General features: G+C 42.9%; 1 pseudogene; it reads right to left on the bottom strand.

The window, feature by feature from the left end:
• Nucleotides 1-11,538: 11,538 nt before the first annotated feature.
• On the bottom strand, nucleotides 11,539-16,932 carry LOC135972454 (terminal uridylyltransferase 7-like; annotated as a pseudogene).
• Between the last annotated feature and the right edge of the window lie 2,229 nt (nucleotides 16,933-19,161).

The following is a 19,161-nucleotide window of genomic DNA, read 5'->3' as shown; positions in this document are numbered from 1 at the left end:
TTATCTCTGCTATAACACCCCACACTCCCTCCAAATTCCAACCCTTCTCCGAGGTCTCCATGTTTTTGACTTACCTGTGGGCTTCGGTCACCTGCCCCCTTTGAACCTAGTTTAAAGCCCTCCTCACTAGGGTTTGCCAGTCTGTATCCAAATACATTGTGATAAATGAAGGGGGGGGGTGCAGCTCCCTTTTAGGGACACTCAGACAGCCAGTTAGCTGTAAAACCCCTCTTGGTAGCTGTTCTCTGCTTGCTTTACCTGTAAAGGGTTAAAAAGCCTCCCTGCATAGATACACCACCAAAAAAAAAAAAAGTGGGCACCTGACCAGAAGAGCCAATGGGAGGGCTAAAACTTCTTAAAATTGGGAAAAACCTTCCCTTTGTTGTCTGTTGTTCTCTCTGGGCTGCAGGGACATGGAGCAGCAATGCTATAAGCAGGAATGCTGTGTAAGGTTTGAACCAGGTATGAAAAATTATCTTCCATACCTAGAAGGAATCACTGGGACAGGGAATGTTTAGGTAGACACGATCAGGTTTATTTCTTTATTTTGGCTTGTGGCTCTCCTTTGTGCTAACCCCAGATGCTTTTGTTTGCTTGTAACCTTTAAGCTGAACCTCCAAAAAAGCTATTTTAGGTGCTTAATTTTTGGAATTGCTCCTTTAAAATCTATCAAAAGCCTCAGTTCTAGATGTATTTTCTTCATCTTTGTTTTTAATAAAATCTACCTTTTTTAAGAACAGAATTGGATTTTTGGTGGCCTAAGAGGTTTGTGCATGTTGTTTAATTAGCTGATGGCAACAGCTAATTTCCTTTTTCTTTCTCAGCTCTTTCCTGGAGGTAGGTGAAAGGGCTTAAGAGGTTCAAGGAGGTTTTTTGCATTTGGGTGGTGGCAGCGCTTACCAAGCCAAGGTCAGAGAAAAGTTGTAAACTTGGGAGTGTATATACAAGCCTGGAGTGGCACATATTAATTTTTAAAATCCTTGCAGGCCCCCACCTTCTGCACTCGAAGTGCCAGATTGGGGAATCAGCCTTGACATATACTCTTCCCCTTCCTGGATGGCAGGAAAGAGATCACTTGATCATTACCTGTTAGTTTCACTCCTTCTGGGGCACCTGGCATTGGCCACTGTCGGTAGACAGGATACTGGGCTAGATGGACCTTTGGTCTGACCCAGTATGCCCGTTCTTATGATAGCTGGACCCCATCTCTGCTTAGCAGTCCTTCTTCCTGGAACAGCAGCCCATGATCAAGGAAGCTGAAGCCCTCCTCGCAATACCATCTTCGCAGCCAGGCATTCATCTCCAGGACACATCTGTCTTTGCCTAGGCCCCTACCCTTGTCCGGAAGGATCGAAGAGAATGCCATCTGCACTCCCAACTCCTTAACCCTTACTCCCAGAGCCCTGTAGTCACTTTTCATTTGCTGAAGGTCATACCCCACAGTATCATTAGTACCCACATGGATAAGTAGCATGGGGTAGTAGTCAGAGGACTGGATGATCCTCAACAATCCCTCCATAACATCTCAGATAAATACAGTAGGAACAAAACCAAGGAGAGAGGGCATGAGACTCAGTAGTTGCACATGGTGCAGGACAGGTAACTCCAAAGCCATGCACACAACACCACCTACAAATCCCAGTGAAAGACTACCATGGGAACAGAAGCAAAGAGGAAAAAATACATGTCAGCAGTGCCCCCACATGTGTAATATATATATATATACTGTCTTTGCTCCTCCATTTTTCAACACTGGCAGCTCCTCACTGCACAGAATATATTAAACTGGAGTGTAGGACAATGGGGAACAGAGACATCAAGAGAGCATGAGAAGCTGTGGTGTACCAAGGCAGGTGCAGCAAGCTAGCTAACACAAATTAACACTCTCTGCTAACTCACAGCTCCTTCTATATCACACTGATGAGATTGAATATGGGATGGGTCAAAAGGGATCTTTTCTGTAACACTATCAAAGACACTGGAGGTGATAATTCACATTTCTTCTGCTTTCAGTAGTGGGACTTACGTAAAACTCAAAGATGTACACCAGGGGTTGGCAACCTTTCAGAAGTGGTGTGCCGAGTCTTCATTTATTCACTCTAATTTAAGGTTTCGTGTGCCAGTAATACATTTTAATGTTTTTAGAAGGTCTCTTTCTATAAGTCTATAATATATAACTAAACTACTGTTGTATGTAAAGTAAATGAGGTTTTTAAAAAGTTTAAGAAGCTTCATTTAAAATTAAATTAAAAAGCAGAGGGCCCCGGACCGGTGGCCAGGACCCAGGCAGTGTGAGTGCCACTGAAAATCAGCTTGCGTGCCGCCTTCGGCATGCGTGCCATAGATTGCCTACCCCTGATGTACACCTTAGTTTTTTTGTTTTAGCTCTTAACACAGATGAAGCTACACTACATCAGTCACACACCTGTGTAAGTCATCACCACACAGCTTCACTATAGCCAATCAAATAAGTGTACTTATTAACTAGTTTCAATACACTCCATCCTATTGGCATAGTAGCTGTGACATAAGCCTCAGGTTTGGGATTTTAGTTTTCAGGCTACGGGAGGAGTCCTGCATGCATAGCTGTCTAGAGAAACGCCCTCCCTCTCCAACTAGCTCTCCAAAGGAACAAGAAAAAAATCCAACAACCCCCCCCAGGCTGGGGTGGAAGGGGGAACGATGGCTTCTCCTTCGACGGGGGGGGGGGGGTCCCTGTGGGTGCTCCACTTCAGGTATCCATGCGCTCTGCACTTGTAATTGGAGATTTCTAGTAGCAGTGCCCAGTGAGATCACGCATGCGCTGTCGCTGTCTCGTGCTGCCTGAGGCAGTTACATAGTGCTGCATGACCAATCATACCTCAGTTCCTTCTCTACTGCCTTTGGCTTGAAGCGGAGCAATTAGCAGCGCCGCTTACCTACTTTTAGATAACATAGCTTTATAGTTAATAGTCAAGCAAGACAGTCAATCACTCTTACCCTTTATACTTATTTATTTATCCCCCTTATTAGGAAAATAAGTTTAGGCTTCTATAATGTTACTGCTCCCCTTCTCAATTAGGGACAGAACCTGTCTGGCATGCCCAGATTGCTGGACTTTAAATGCTGCCTGACTTGCAAACTGTCAATCCCTATTTCTAACTGACATGCACAGTATGTTTACTATCTGGGCGAAATACATATCCCTCAAAAGCGTCCACATTGCAGTAATCTAAAGGCCAGAACAAGAAAAGTGAGAGGTCTTCAATCTAAGATCCTTATGATGGAGAAATCTCTGCAACCTGCCTCGGACCCTGCCTGGCCAATGGTCGCCATTGGCAGCCTCTGACAGAGGTCTTGCCTCAACAGCCCCTAGGAAAGGGCCTTTGTCCAAGAAGGCTACAAAAAAGCAGGCTCAGACTTCATCACAGCAGGAATCGGCTAAGAAAAAAGCGTTCCAACCGCCAAGACTACGTCAGTACCGACAGCACTCGGACCTTCCGGTACCACGAGTTCCCAGAGAGTGAAAGACCGTAAGTGGGCAAGCTCTGATGGAGGCTCATAGGGCAAAGTAAAACCCTCCACCCAGGGGTGGCCCTAGACTAGCTGCCAGCAACTGGCACCCTAGGCGAACCATGCAATAGGTGCCCCCAACCCCACAGGCAGATCTAGGCTAAGGTTTTTGGTAAACTGGGAAACATTTTTCCCCTTTTTTCCTTTTAATGTTTAAGTTTAAAAAAAAAAAAAAGGCTTAATTACTCGGTTTGTCCGTCCGTCTGTCCAACCAATGTTTCTCACATAAGATAAAATAGAGACATGAAATTTTCAGAATAGATTTGTACACAGCTAGATGATATTTCAGTCCGATTTCAAATAAAAATGCATTAAAAATGTTAATTATAATACAAATCCAAAATCATCCATGACACTATCCTGCTTTAACTGCCATTACCACCACATCCAATATAGAAAGAAATAAGAAAACTCTTCAATGACTTTAACCTGTATTTACAAAACACTCCGAATAAAAAACACTCTGTGCTCCTAAAACATGACTTTTCTTGCTTTAAGTTTTGAAAATTCAGTCACTAGTTCTTTTAGATCCAGTTTTCCAGCTATTTCATGCTCTATTGACATTGTTGCAAGTCCAACAAGTCTCTCTTGCACCATTGTTGAATGCAGATATGGTTTTTATCAATTTTAACTTTGAGAAGCTACGTTCCCCACTAGCTACGGACAACTGGCAAAGTTAAAAGAATGAGTAGAGCTATAAAAATGTTTGGAAAACTGTGAGTTTATTTTCACAAACAAACTTCAGTACTTCTTTAGGAGTCGAATGCTTCTTAAGTCGTCTTGAAAAAGCCTGAAGCTCACTACACAAATCTGTAGCATCAATGTCTTTTGAATTTTCATGAGTCAATGCTGATTCCAGTTTTATACAAAAATCTCTTATCTGTTTTGCTGTTTTCTTTTGCAAGCTGTAGATATCATATAGAAAGCCAAATATTGACTAGCTGCTGCATCTGTTGAAATCTTTCATAAACCTAGTGAATAGCAGTATCAAGGACTGCGAAGTAGAAATTCACTTTGAGCCTTTGTTTTGAGTTCTGAATGGGTGTGTCTAGTCCTTCATACGAAAACTAATGTTTCTTTTGCCAAATGCGAACTGGCTTTGGTTCAAATTCTGTCGGAAAGTCTATTTCTTCAGCAAGCTTGAGAGAATCTACCGGTGTTCTTTCGAACCCTTCATCACTTCTGAATTTTTCTGGAATGGTTTTAGTTTGCTGCAGTTTTTGAATAGCAGAATGTATGTTCAAGTTCTTTTCCTGAAGCAGCTTACTGGTGAGATTAATCTTGAAAAGGATATTACAGTATACCACAAAATGAGTGAAGTCACAAATTTGAACTTGGAAAGGCCATTTGCAAGGGCTTTTGCATCTGAAGGTGCTGTATTGCCAGATGGTCCAGTAAAGCTAGTATCATCAGAAATTTCAATTAGGGCATCATAAATGTTTCCAACTTCATAGCGAAGAGGCTTCAAAGCATCAATGCGACCCTCCCGTCTTGTCTGACTGTGGTTTCACAGTTAGAGAATTCACATGGCAAGTCAGAATCTTGGCATGTTGAACCTGAGAAAAACACGAACACGTTGCACCAGGTCAAAGAAACTGCTTGCCTCCAAACAGCATTTAGCAGCATCATTGACAACCAAATTCATAGTGTGCGCACTGCAAGGAATGAAAAAGGCCCTAGGATTGATTTACATCATTCTCCTTTGCACACCATTGTCTTTACCCTTCATATTACTCCCATTATCAATGGCCACGTAAGTTTTCAACAGATAATGACATTGTTTCAAGCTCTTGAGGAATAGTTTGTCATAAATGCTCCAGTCGTCTCCTTCAGTGGTATGAAACCCCCAAAAGGTTCCTTTATGAGCACTTCAACATTATCTTCATCTGCAGACTTTTCTATATCCACAAAACAAATGATCATCGTCATTTGTTCAGCATGACTCACATCTGGTGTACAGTCCAGTATTATTGAAAAGTATTTTGCAGAATGGGCAGCTTCTACAATTTTCTTTTTAATGGCATTTGCTAAGATTTGAATCAGTTCATTCTGCATATTTTTTCCTAAGTAATGAACCTGTGTTTCATGATCAGTTATTTTACGTAGATGCTTCTTCATGACTGGATCAAACAAAATTAGGTATTCAACATTACCTGGAGTGTATAATTTTTCATTTCTACTGTGACCACGGAATGTTAAATTTTGCCCACTGAGAACTCTCACTAAAGCTATCAGATGCTCTAATATTTGTTGCCAATATTCTTCTTTTTCCTTAATCACACGTAAATTTTCTGATAGTTTTTCCTTTTTTCAATAGTAATTCAAGTTCTTTCCAATTTTGAAAACATTCCAAATGTTCTGTACTTTTCATGTGAAGAGAGAATTGAAGATGTTTTTCCAGTCCTTCGAACCATTTTCAGTAAGTGATGTACCAGTTGCTTGATTTCTAAACAACTTGCAGCAAAAGCAAAACAGAGTCCTTCGACACTGAATATTGTAACCAGTTTCAATGAATTTCTTCCCCATTAATGAGTTTCCTCTTGTAATGCTGAGCAGAGAATTTTTTTTTATTTCCTTCCTTAGGGAAGGGAAATTCATGAACTTGTTTGGGTTCATGTTCCACGAGAATTTGCTGCACACAGTTATCACATCTGGGCCATGAAGCTGGGTCCCCATACTGTAACTTGTTTGTAACTTCTTCATCCTTTCTTCATTTACTTCAATTTCTGCATGTGTCTCTGAAGGTGAATAAATTGCCTCCACTTCCATATCAGTCTGATGCTGTGAGCTGCCTTCATTTAGAAGTAAGTTTCCATCAACTTGAGTTTCCAAACTGCTTTTTTGTGGATATGAGCTACCCTCATCTCGAAGTAATATACCTTCATCTTGATGTTCCAAACTGCTTCCATGCGGATGTGAGCTAACCTCCTCTCCAAGTAAAATTCCTTCATCTGGATGCTGTGAACTGCTTCCATCTTTATTTGGATTAAAGAGAAGATATTTCAGGAAGGATCCCTGCTGTTTTGCTTGGTACTTTTCCTTCTCAGCCTTTTATTTACGATACTCAGCTCCTGAGGGTTTTCTTTTTCCTCTTTCTGCCATGGTGCATTTGAATATTGTTATGTACTGTGCTCCAGACTGCAAGCATTATAGCGTTAAGGATGGCTGACACACTCACCACATGGTTGGCGATTTAAACCACATTGCAGCCATCCCAACACGTCTTTTCACTGCTTAAAAGTTCAGTGATTAGTAACATACACTCACTTACCTATTAAAACAGTTAATTACAGTGTTTACACAGAAACAAAATGACCTTTTTCGACTTTATAACCCGATACCGGTTGTTTGGAAAGTAATCCCCTTCCTCACAGTTACCCACTTGGAGTGTGACGTCATCACTTTTGTCATTTATTAAGCGTTAATGCTGTTACTTTTCTTTTATGGACCTTATTTACTACATGTAAACCAGTTATAACAAAGAAAAGTTCATAATTATACAGCCCGATAATAACGCTAAGGTTTAATAACGCTAAAGATTCAGCATTATAAATCCAAAATGTGAGTAAGACGTTATTCTTTATTCTTTGGCACCAAAAAAACACAATTTTCCACAGTATTCACTCGATTCTTAACCATCTACCTGCGACGTGTGTTAAAATGACCGCTTGACATGTATCAACTCACAATATCTCCGCTGTACATGAATTTCCGGCTATGCGACCTTGATGTATATTCAAGTTAGGTGTCACTAGCATTGCAGCTCTTGCCACTGGCGGATGTGTTTCATTGTGGCTGAGTTATTGCTTATCAAAATTGCAGAATGGGTCATCTTGACCCTACGTCGCAAATTGAAAATTTTTTTTGCTAAAATATTATTTATTTTTGCAGTAAATAAAAGATTTGATATATTAATAAATTCTCAGAAATGTAGAGAAATTAATAATAATTCATATTCCCTCTGTACGCACACGGGAATTGAAATAATGACATCTTTGTTATTTTATTTGTATTTTTTTTCATCTTTCATTTTTTTTCATTTTATTTTTTTTACATGTTATTTTTTCCCTCGAATTTGGTGCCCCATTTAACTTGGCACCCTAGGCGACCACCTAGTTCGCTTATATGGATGGGCTGCCTCTGTCTCAGTACCCAGAGAGCCAAAAAGACACCTGGCACTGAGCGGCACAATGGCACCACCTGTGGTACCTACACAGCACAACACAAGCTCCACGGCACCGGCGGCTACTACTCACACTCCCATACCGCCAGCAATGCTGACATTGGTACTGGCATTCATAGTACCACACCAATTCCCACCTCCCATGTTATTCCCACCAAATTGGTCCTACTGGGACCTGTGGGCAGTATACAGGGCCCAACATCATAAGCCCCCCAGCCCACCAAGTTCTAGAGCACCACAATCTCTATCATCACCTATACGAGGATCCTCAGAAGCACAGGAGGATGTGACTGAAGAAACTGAGGAAACCTCAGACCAAGAAGCCTTACCACCAGCGAACCTGTCATCTTCATCACCAGATGAAACTATAATGCCCCCACCCCATACCACAGTGGAGGACTTCAAGCAATTCCAGGAACTCTTCAAAAGGGTGGCAGTCCCTGGACATATTCCTAGAAGAGGTACTTGAATCGCAGCACAAACTACTGGATATACTTCAGACATCTACCTCAGCAAAGATAGTGTTGCTGATTAACGATGCTATGATGGAGCCTGTCAAAACCATCTGGCAGACACAAGCAACATCACCCCCATCATGCAAAAAATAGTATTTCTTATCCTATGTGCCATCTAAAGGAATGGAGTTCTTGTTAACACACACCAAAGGGGAAAGCAACACCATACTAGAACAACCCCGTATGACAGAGCATGAAGAGGTTAGACCTCTTTGGTCACAAGGCATAGTCATCTGCAGCACTGCAGCTTCGCATAGCTAATTATGAAGCCCAACTGTCAAAATACACACACAAATATTTTGAGAATGTCAGAATTCATTGGCAGCTTACCGGAAGACGAAAAAGAACAATTTAAAGCCAACATCGCCGAAGGCCATCTCATTGCTAGGACAGCATCGCAGGGCTCACTTGACTCTGCGGAAACAGCAGCACGCTCCATTGCAACATCAGAGATCGTGCACCGTGCATCAAGGCTCCATCTCTTGCGGTTCCCGAGAGAGGTGCAGTCAACAGTCGAGGACCTGCCCTTTGAAGGCCCAAAACTATTTGCGGCCAAAACTGACGAGTCCCTTCATTCTCTGAAGGACTTTAGGGTAACATTAAAATCCCTGAGCATCTACACACCTGCAAATAAAAAGAAACAGGTCAGGTATTATACACAGAGATTCCCATTGCCACCGTACACACAACCGCACAGGCAGTTTGATCAACACCACAAGCAAAGCAGACCAGACGTCGACAAAACCAGAATCAATCTTCGATGTCCCAACAATTCACCTCGAGACAGCACTCTTGGAGGTGTGGTCGAGGACACGAGACAATCACTCATTCTAATGCTGGAACTATTTCCTGACCATTTGGATATTGCTTGTCACTGTTTTACCAAGTCTGGCGCACCATCACTGCAGACAAAGGGGTTTTGGAAATTATCCAAACTGGTTATTTCATCCCTTTTATCTCCATCCCACCACCCCATCTTCCCTCCTCATCCCTCTTTAGGGACCCCTCTCACAAGTACCTGCTGCAACAAGAAATAAACCACATTATACACCTAGGCGCAGTGGCACCAGTACCCACACAGCACAGAAGCAAAGGGTTTTACTCACACTATTTTCTAGCACAGAAAAAGACGGGCGGGTGGAGGCCCATCCTGGACTTAAGAAAACTCAACAAATTTGTAAAACCCAATGTTTCAAAATGGTGACACTAACAACTATAATTCTAGCATTAGAAAAGGGGGACTGGCTCTCGGCCCTCAATCTACAGGACACGTATTTCCATGTTACCATCCATCCATTCCACAGAAGATTCCTAAGGTTCACCCTAGGAAAACAACACTTCCAATACAAAGTACTACGCTTCAGCTTATTGACCGTCCCAAGGCCTTTCTCCAAAGTTTTAGCATTTTTTTTCCATATTCAAATTCAGCATATTTCCATATCTGAATGACTGCCTCATAAAGGCACCAACACAACATGAAGCAATAAATGCCACACAAAGTACGATACCCTTTTTTATGATTACAAATAAACACACAAAAGTCAACACTGATATCTATCCAGAAACTGGAATTCATCGGAACTGGTCTTGACTGTTTAACAGCTACAGCAACCTTACCTCATCAACACTTCATCACACTCATCAACTTAATATCAACAGTGACAGACAGTCCACAAACATCTGCCAGAACATGCCTACAACTGTTGGGACATATGTCAGTAACGATGTTTGTCGTCAGTCACGCCAGGCTACACGTGAGATTGTAAAAACCGACAAGAAAGGAGCCCAGAGGACAAAACTACTAATGGAAGGAGAGGAGGGGAATCCTGTTCACGAGTTAAGACAATGGATTTTTGTATTGTAACTGTAGAGATACAAACTGCATCCTTCACCTAGGAGACAAGCTGACAGCATGCATCTCTTATGAACAGAGGGTCACAGCCAACCTTGCTGCTAAAAGCTGGGACAAAGATTTTTTGGGTGAGACAACCTTTATGAGACAGGAAAAATGTGTTAGTTAGTTAGGCCCTGGCTCTTTTTTTGTTAAGTAAACTTAGATTTGTTTATAGTGAAAACAAGTGTAAGTGTTGTGTGTTAAGCTGAGCTGTGGTCTAAGGAGTAACTGGGAAGCTGTAGTGTACTGTCCCTTTGGGAACAGCAAGTCTGGTAATTGTGTGAGTGTCCAATGGTTTAGGGACTGGACACTGCAGGCATGCTTGGAGGACTCGGGTGTTGGAGTGTGCCTATCACTAACCTGGAAAGAGTGAGTGGGGTCTGTGGAGGCCTGGGAGGGAAAGTTTGTGTTGCCAGTAGCTGATGGAGTCAGAGAGTGATCCACATGTAGTGTTGTTGTAGCCGTGTCAGTCCCAGAGACAAGGTAGGTGAGGTAATCTCTTTTATTGGACAGAAGCTGTTCTGTTGATGAGAGACTCTAAGGGCTTGTCTATACTTACGCGCTGGTTCGGCGGCAGGCAATCAAACTTCTGGGTTCGATTTATCGCGTCTTGTCTGGACGCGATAAATCGAACTCAGAAGTGCTCCCCGTCGACTCCGGTAATCCTGCTCGCCGCGAGGAGTACGCGGAGTCGACGGGGGAGCCTGCCTGCCGGGTCTGGACCGCGGTAAGTTCGAACTAAGGTACGTCGACTTCAGCTACGTTATTCACATAGCTGAAGTTGCGTACCTTAGTTCGATTTGGGGGTTTAGTGTAGACCAAGCCTAAGGTACGTAAAGGAGCACACCTTACCCTAAGGAGATTTGCACTACATTATGAGCTAGCAGAGGAATATTACAATCAACCTTTGTTTCTGTGTTACCATCAGCAGTGCTCACAGAAAGAGCTTGGGGATTATTATAGAATGTTACACCTTAGAGTGTTGTGGTACACAGAATTTTAGGCTACCATCATATAATTCTATCCAAGGCACCTGCAAGGACTTAAGCATGTGAAGTAAATGAGACTACACAGTGCATGAAGTTAAGCAGGTGCCTAAGTCTCTGCAAGATCACTGACTAAGTAAATACAGCAACATAAAAACTCAACTGTTTTCCTTAGCTGTGAAGACATTTTGGAATTCAATGTAGAAAATGCTCCCTCCTCCAATTATATAAGCTTAATACCTTTACTCTTGTACCTGTTAATTTACTAGTGTATAAGAAGAATGAAACTATATATGGAGACAGACTTACATTAGTCTGGAAAAATGAAGTAAGCATTTGATTTGATGCATCTATTTAATAAAAGTTTTGCATTCAGTGAAAGAATATTGTGATAATGGCAAGGGGTGATTATGAAATGAAACTGAAAGCAGTGAACAAGTATTTCTTACCACTATTCTTCAGACTTTCTTGTACAAGTAAGAGAACATCTGGTTGAGCCATCTGTGAAATGGAATCAAAATAACAGAAGTTTATTATTTAAACTACTGAAAATTTTGAAAAATGTAGTTTTTAATGATGGATTTTTAATACTTTCATATTGAAAAGACAGAGGAGGATCTTGTGGTTGGCGCAGGATCACTGTGACACCTAAGGCAAGTCACAACATCTATCGCTCAGTTTCCCCATACGTAAAATGGGTATAAATATCCTGATCTGCCTCACAGGGTTGCTGGGAGCTGAGGTTTAACTCATTAGTGTTTGTGAAGTGCTTTGAGTCCCTTGGACTGAAGATGCTATTAGCACAGAGTAATACCACTACTACTACTACTTTAACAATGGATTAAAATGATTTTAGTTAAGATACAGTTAACGTATTGGATCGATACATTTTTGTAATAAAAATCGCATTATCACTTGGCACCTTTGTTATTACTTACTTAAATGTTACTATAAAAGTCAATTAAAGCCAATTTTACATCTATAATAAAAATGTGCTTACATTGGCTGGAAACTGGACATCAATGCTTACATCAGAAGTTTTGAAACCAAATCTGCTACAGGAGGAGCCGTACAGCCTTAGCGAGCAATCTGCAAAGAAAGGAATTTTTTGAATTTACTCAACATCTTAATCCAAATCTTGGGTTGGAGTGCAGCCATTTTGCAATGCCTTGCCAGCAGATTCTAGTCCTAGAACTGATGTAGACAGCCATCAGAGGATCACCCCAATTGTGAAGTATCTTTCAGTAGCATAACAGTTCCTACACCTTATCCCTACAGCTGGTGAAGGGATTAATCCACACCCAACAGGGCATGGCTTGGGCCTCCTCTAAGCCCTGCTGATTCCCAGCCACTAAGTCAGTGACAGTTGATGTAATTTAGAGCAACCTTCCGGCCAAAATGTTGGCACTACATCACCAAGCAGAACATACTGACAAAAATCAAATTATATTAGTGGTACAACTTGTCAAAATTTTAGAGATTAAGTTACTCTTGTGGAGAAAGATGCTTTTTCTTTTTAGTATATTTGACAATCAAACCAAATGGCAGAGTTATACCTGGCAATTTTTGGTGCAATAAATCTTCCATCGCTGTTTTAATTTTGAGTCTTTGTTCCAAATCCTCATTACTTAAGCCAAAACTCTTGCACTACGTTTTCAATGGCAATACCAATAGCTTGCATCTGGGAAGGTGTTGGTGGAGGCAGGGTAGTCAGCAGTTCTTCTTCTTGCTCTTCCTTCAAGGACAACCATATTTTAACATATTTAAATGACTCTCTTCAATTGCTTTAATGAGCTAGGGGTAGGTACACACAACTTACCACCATAAACATTTCTGTCTGCCCATCTATATTATGGAGCTAGTAACCAGTTTCAAACAGTTGATGTGTTAGGACACAATTAAGGTCTAGAGAAACCAGGGTAGGTAGAAAGAATTATTGGATATCTTCTATCTAGATAAAGAGTTAGAGACTTCACGAGGCTTCAATAATTTACAAAAATCCATACACCTATATAAAAGGCATAGAAAAACATCCCTTTCTCCTTATAAGGAGTGGTATGGGATAATGGTATGGGATAGTGAAGTTGAAGACAAAAGGGAAACCCTGTACATGCCTTTCAATTCCTTCTGTCTTCTGGGGCAAAGGCGGGGAAGAGGGGCAGGCACAGCAGGAGTTTCTTTCAGTAATAATAAAATGTCAAGTGCAGTTATGCTAGCAATAGTTTTAAATAAAGATAAAGCTAAAGCTGTTATTTTAATTATTGATATATATTCTCTCATACTGGAGTATTCAAGAACCTTTTCATTTTATCTAGGCTATTTTCAGAATGCCAATTAAAATTTTTAAATTCATTCTTACCAACTCATTCTAAATCAAGTATATTATGGCTGTCAGAACTCCAGTAAATGACATATTAAGAAGAGAGCAGATACATTTAATTATACTATTACACAACTTGTGAAAAACAAATAAGGTTAAGTTGTTATTATTTATTACAAAACTTTAAAAGTTATGACCTACACAATAATACTGAATCATCATTAAAGGGAGCTTTCATTTAATGTATAGTTATTAGGAGATATCAGTAATCTCCTAGAGGTAGTCCTGAGTTCACTCTATGCTGGGAAAAAAGTCTCAAACTACGTATTTGTTGCTTTTACCAATGTCAATGGACGTTGGTAAACATTATATAGAGAAGCACTCTATGCAACACTAGCAGAATATTAAGCATGGTAAGAACAAAGCAAGACTTCAGGGTTAATATAATTGTATCATCATTAGCAGGATAACAATACTTAAATATAAAGCATGGATTTGTAAAAGTGTCATTAACTCACCTTTATGTTTTTCTTGTGCTTCTTCTTTTTAATGTGCTTATGAGCAAATGTCACTGACTCAAATCAAAGCATCACATAATTTGCAGGTATACTTGGCTGTTGGGTACTTTCGAGGACACTAAAATTGAGATAGGCAATCAACTAAGATATAGAAAGATGTTACCTTCATTTAACACATCTGGCAAGGTCAGTTAGATTGTCCTAGGACAGGGGTGGGCAAACTTTTTGGCTCGAGGGCCACATCTGGGTGGGGAAATTGCATGCAGGGCCATGAATGTAGGCCTGGGGCAGGGGGTTGGGGTGTAGGAGGGGGTGCGGGGTTCAGGGCAAGGGGATGGGGCACTGGAGGGGTGCAGGGTGCAGGAGGGGGCTCAGGGCAGGGGGTTGGGGTACAGGAGGGGGTGAGTAGTGTGGGAGAGGGCTCAGGACAGGGGGTTGGGGCGCAGGAGGGGTGTGGGGTGCAGCAGGGGGCTCAGGGCAGGGGTTTGGGTGTGGGCTCTGGCCCGGCGCCACTTACCTGGAGCGGCTCTGGGGTGGCAGGGGCATGCAGTGGGGCTAAGACAGGCTCCCTGACTGCCTTGGCCCCGCGCCGCTCCTGGAAGCATCCAGAACCACGTCCCTGCAGCCCCTTGGGGGGGAAAGGGGACAGAGGGCTCCGCCATTTCCCTCGCCTGCGGTACCTCCCCTGAAGCTCCCATTGGCCATGGTTCCCCGGCCTTTATAATTGCTGGTAACGAGACTCCCGAGGCCCCACTCCTGCTCCGCCTCTTCCCCCAGGCCTGCTCCCTTCTCTGCCTCTTCTTCCCAAGACTCTATCAGCATCGCTCGGTCCTCTCTCCTCCTCCCCATCATTTGCTGGATCGTCTCAAGGAGCCTGCCCGCAGGTAGGAGGTGGCCACAGCTGAGCAGAGGCTAGTGTGACATGGCACCTCTCCCTGCCCTGTGGTAACCAAACTTTTGGTTTGGGTGCCATTTAGGGTTGCCAGGTCCCCTTTTCGACCAGACTTCCTGGTCGAAAATCAGGCATTTGGCAACCCTAAATGGCACCCGGACACAGACGCCAAAAAACGGACTGAGACGGGTGGCAACCCTACCTAACCCTAAACCTAAACATAGGGCCAAGCTATTTGAATATTACATAGAGAAATACTTGGAAATTCGAATACTAAATGTAGTCAAAAGCAAAGGTACACTAATCCTCTTTTTATTCATTTCCAGCCACTGAACACCCATTCTGTTAAAATGTTATGGATTGGATCACTAACAGACCCTTTAGCTTAATAAAGTGCAATTCTTCAGTAAAAGTGCAAGCCTTTGATCTTCAATTCACAGATTAAAACCTGTGTGTTTTATACCCAGAAATGAAAGCATCTTGCTCTTGTGGTATCACCCACTTTTCAACTGTACCAGTATATTGGCTACGATTGTCTAGAAATGATTAAAATAGCAAATTAAAAACAAGACAGTGATCCCTTTTAGCTACTCAGAAAAGGGAAGGAAAGCCTCTTTTTCACCTCAAAGTAATCCACTTATGTAAAAATGGATGTACTATCTTAATGCAACTAAGTCTTGCAAAATACACTGTATGATAAATTTGTTGTGATTACAGCTAAGCTTGTGGCAGAAGTCTAGGTGTAAATATACTATCTATGCTTTGTGAGCAGCTTTATCAGCATTTTTGCAACAGTAGTTACTGGTCTAAAGTGTACAAATAAAAAAAACAAGTGATCTTTGGCTCCAGCAGGAATGAGTAACTACAGGCCAGATTTTCAAATGAGAGCCAGGATTACAGCTCACCTCTAGTTTAGGCACCCTAGTAGTGGGCTCTTCCAAGTGCTTTTGAAAAATCTTTCTTACTCTGAAATCCTTCCACCGGCATCAGATTTTTTCCTGCATTGATTTTTAGAAGCCAACTCCAACAAGCAGAAAGAGAATTCATGCTCTGATATTTAGGAAGGTTGCCCTTGAACCGCACATCTTTCAAGAAGCACTGTCAACCTTCATATTGTACTTTTAAAAACAACAACATTGCTATAAGGAACGCCTAAAATTACTAGCGTTGAAAAAATTGGGATTTATTTTTCCAATTTATTTGGGCATTTGATAGCACTTTGTCTAGCTAGCTTCCCATTTGTGTAGGCCATCCCCAGCAAGAGGAAAAATTAAAACAAAACAAAACATTTGATTGTGAAACCACAAAAAATGGCAAGGAGATTCAGCATATATAGTGTCTCAAACTACTTTTAATTGAAATTTAATTCAAACGAGATTTCAAGGTGATGAAAGGAATGCCATATCAGCTTCTGTCTAGGAATTGTCTTATGCTTTTTAACCCCTGAAAATGAAAAAATGCTGGTCTCTGTCCTCCGCAATTCCATCTCTCCCTAATAACGTCATCCTTCCTTCAGTCTGCTGCAATAGCTGGGAAAGACAAATCTCTGGTATTTTACTCATTTCTCAACTTTTTTTTTTTTTTTTTAAAAGACATTCCTCCTCACCCAATAACTCCAGTGCCTGCATCTGCTGTTCACAGCTTTCGTCCAACAGCAGTATAAAAACATTCATTTCACTGATGCTCATAGACTGGCTTGACAAATTAGCCCAATGGCTAAGGATATGTCTACACGGCATTTTGGATCAAGCAGAAGTGAACCTCCCAGCCCACGTTTACAATCTTGGGCTAGCAGGACTCACACTACTGTTCTAAAAACTACCTGTGTAGACAGCACTTTGAAGTTGTGGCTCAGGCTGGAGCTTGGGCTCTGAAATCCACTCCACTCCTTAGGCTTCAGAGCCTGTGAAGTCAACAGCAGCTTAGTGGCCACCTTTCTTCTCTTCCCTCTCAAGAAAACAAGCCAGTAGCTCTCTAGCTTCATTCAGTCCACTCACCTGGTCAAAATATCTATTCATTCGGTTCAAGGGAGTTTTCAAACTCTGGATCTCAGGGTTCTGACAGGCAGCCATGAAATTGATCACAGCCTTGTTAGTGTCACTCTTCTATAGCTTGGCAAAGCTACCAGCAACAAAGCCCTCTCCCTGCAAACTGAGGAAGATAATACTGCATCTGTTTACATCATGGGCTAAAAACTTTTTTAAAAACTTAAAATCCTGCAGAAAGTGATGAGAGAGGGGCCCGAAGACTTTTCAACATTGTTGAAGAGCATGTGAATCACACAGTGGAAGTTTCAAAATTAACAATAGTTTCCAGCTACTCTAAGAATTCACCAATGCGAGATTTGTTTAGAAGCCTCTCAACAGCCAATAAATAAGTCAAAACTTGGAAAAATCTAACCACCCACATGCCAATAGCAAGTAGGAAATATTCCTGGCAAGCAGGAGGTCTAAACCAGGGGTGGGCAAACTATGGCCCGTGGGCTGGATCCGGCTGCCGAACGTCCCTGCGGCCCCTTGCCTCCAGGTACCTCCCCCGGAAGCTCCCATTGGCCAAGAACAGGGAACCATGGCCAATGGGAGCTTCGGGGAAGGTACCTGGAGGTGTGGCAAGGGCAGCACATGCGGAGCTCCCTCCCCCAGGGGCCACAGCGCTTCCTGGAGCGGAGCCAGGGCCAGGGCCAGGGCCAGGAATGAGCAAGCAGGCTCTAGGGATAGTACTCTGCTAGAAGTCCTAGTAGCAAAAAGGTAGAGAAGGAAGTCTGAATGGGTTTTCCCCATTTTGACTCTGTGTCACCCCCTCCTTGCCATTCTTTCATACTGACTCTCTAGCTTAGGGGTGGGCACCTTTTTGGCCCGAGGGCCACATCGGGAAATAGAAATTGTATGGCGGGCCATGAATGCTCACAAAATTGGGGTTGGGGTGCAGGAGGGAGTGTGGGGTCCGAGGTGGGGATGGGGATGAGGAGTTTGGGGTTGTGGTGTAGGAGGGTGCTCTGGGCTGGGACCGAGGGCTTCAGAGGGTGGGAGGGGGATCAGGGCTGGGGCAGGGGTGCAGGAAGGGGTGCAGGTTCCGGCTGGGGGTGCAGGCTCTGGGGATGAGAGGTTTGGGGTGTAGGAGGGTGCTCCGTATTGGGATCGAGGGGTTTGAAGAGCAGAAGGGAGATCAGGGCTGGGGCAGGGGATTGGGTGCAGGCTCCGAGCAGCGCTTACCTCAAGTGGCTCCCGGAAGCAGTGGCATGTCTCTTCTCTGGCTCCTACGCATGGAGCGGCCCCCGACCCTCCTAGTGCCGGAGTGGGGCCAGGTGGCTGCTTCCGGGAGCTGGTGTGGCCCCAGAACTGGCTGGAGTGCCGGAGCAGGGCCAAGCCGCATGGTGGGGCCCCCGACCCGGCCCCCCAGGTGGAGTGCCGGAGTGGGGCCAAGCCCCAGATCCCGCTCCGCAGCAGGAGCTCGCGGGCCAGCATAAAACGACTTGCGGACTGGATCTGGCCCACGGGCCGTAGTTTGCCCACCCCTGCTCTAGGTAATGGCAGTAAAACATTTGAGCTCTGCAACAGTCCTGTCGTTATGCTCTTACAGAACTCTGCCTCCCCTTGATCAATATAAATGCTCTGATTAATGAAATCTGCATATCAAATAAGTGATAATGCGTGGAATTCTGCTGCTCATCATAAGTTAATACTAATTTTTGTGAGCACTGAAATAGCTGTTTATAAAACAACAATATGCAAAGTGAGTAAAAACTCCTATCATTATATGATAGCTATAATATTGGTTGAGACCAACTAAATGGTAAACTAGGTATTTAAACAGAGTATAAGAAGCAACTCATCCCATGTCCTCACTGTATCAGCTTTCCTTTAGCTCCTAAAAATGAAATAAGAAAGCTATGAATTTCCATAAGAGGCCACCAAAAGGTTCAGGGTACATCTACACTGCAAAAGAAAAACAAAAACAAAAAACCACCACACCAAAACAGCCAGTCTCAAAGCCCAGGTCAACTGACACAGGCTCACACTATGGGGCTAAAAAGAGCAGTGTAGATGTTCTTGCTTGGCCTGGAACCCGGGTTCTGTAATCCACCGCCTTGCTGGGTTTCAGAGCCCAGGCTCCAGCCTGAATGGGAACATCTACACTGCTATTTTTAGCCTCGTAGCAACAGCTCGGATCAATTGACCGGGGCTCTGAGACTTGCTGCTGCAGGATTTCTTTGGCAGTACAGACATACCCTTAGTGCCCTAGATTAAGCTTCAATTTTGAAACCTGATTCACTTATTCATTACGGGTTGCCCTCAGTTCAG

This window comes from Chrysemys picta, chromosome 6 (assembly GCF_011386835.1).
Source record: "Chrysemys picta bellii isolate R12L10 chromosome 6, ASM1138683v2, whole genome shotgun sequence".
In the NCBI taxonomy this organism is placed as follows: Eukaryota; Metazoa; Chordata; order Testudines; family Emydidae; genus Chrysemys; species Chrysemys picta.
Note: the sequence above shows the minus strand (reverse complement) of the source record. Positions and strands in the feature narration are given on the sequence as shown.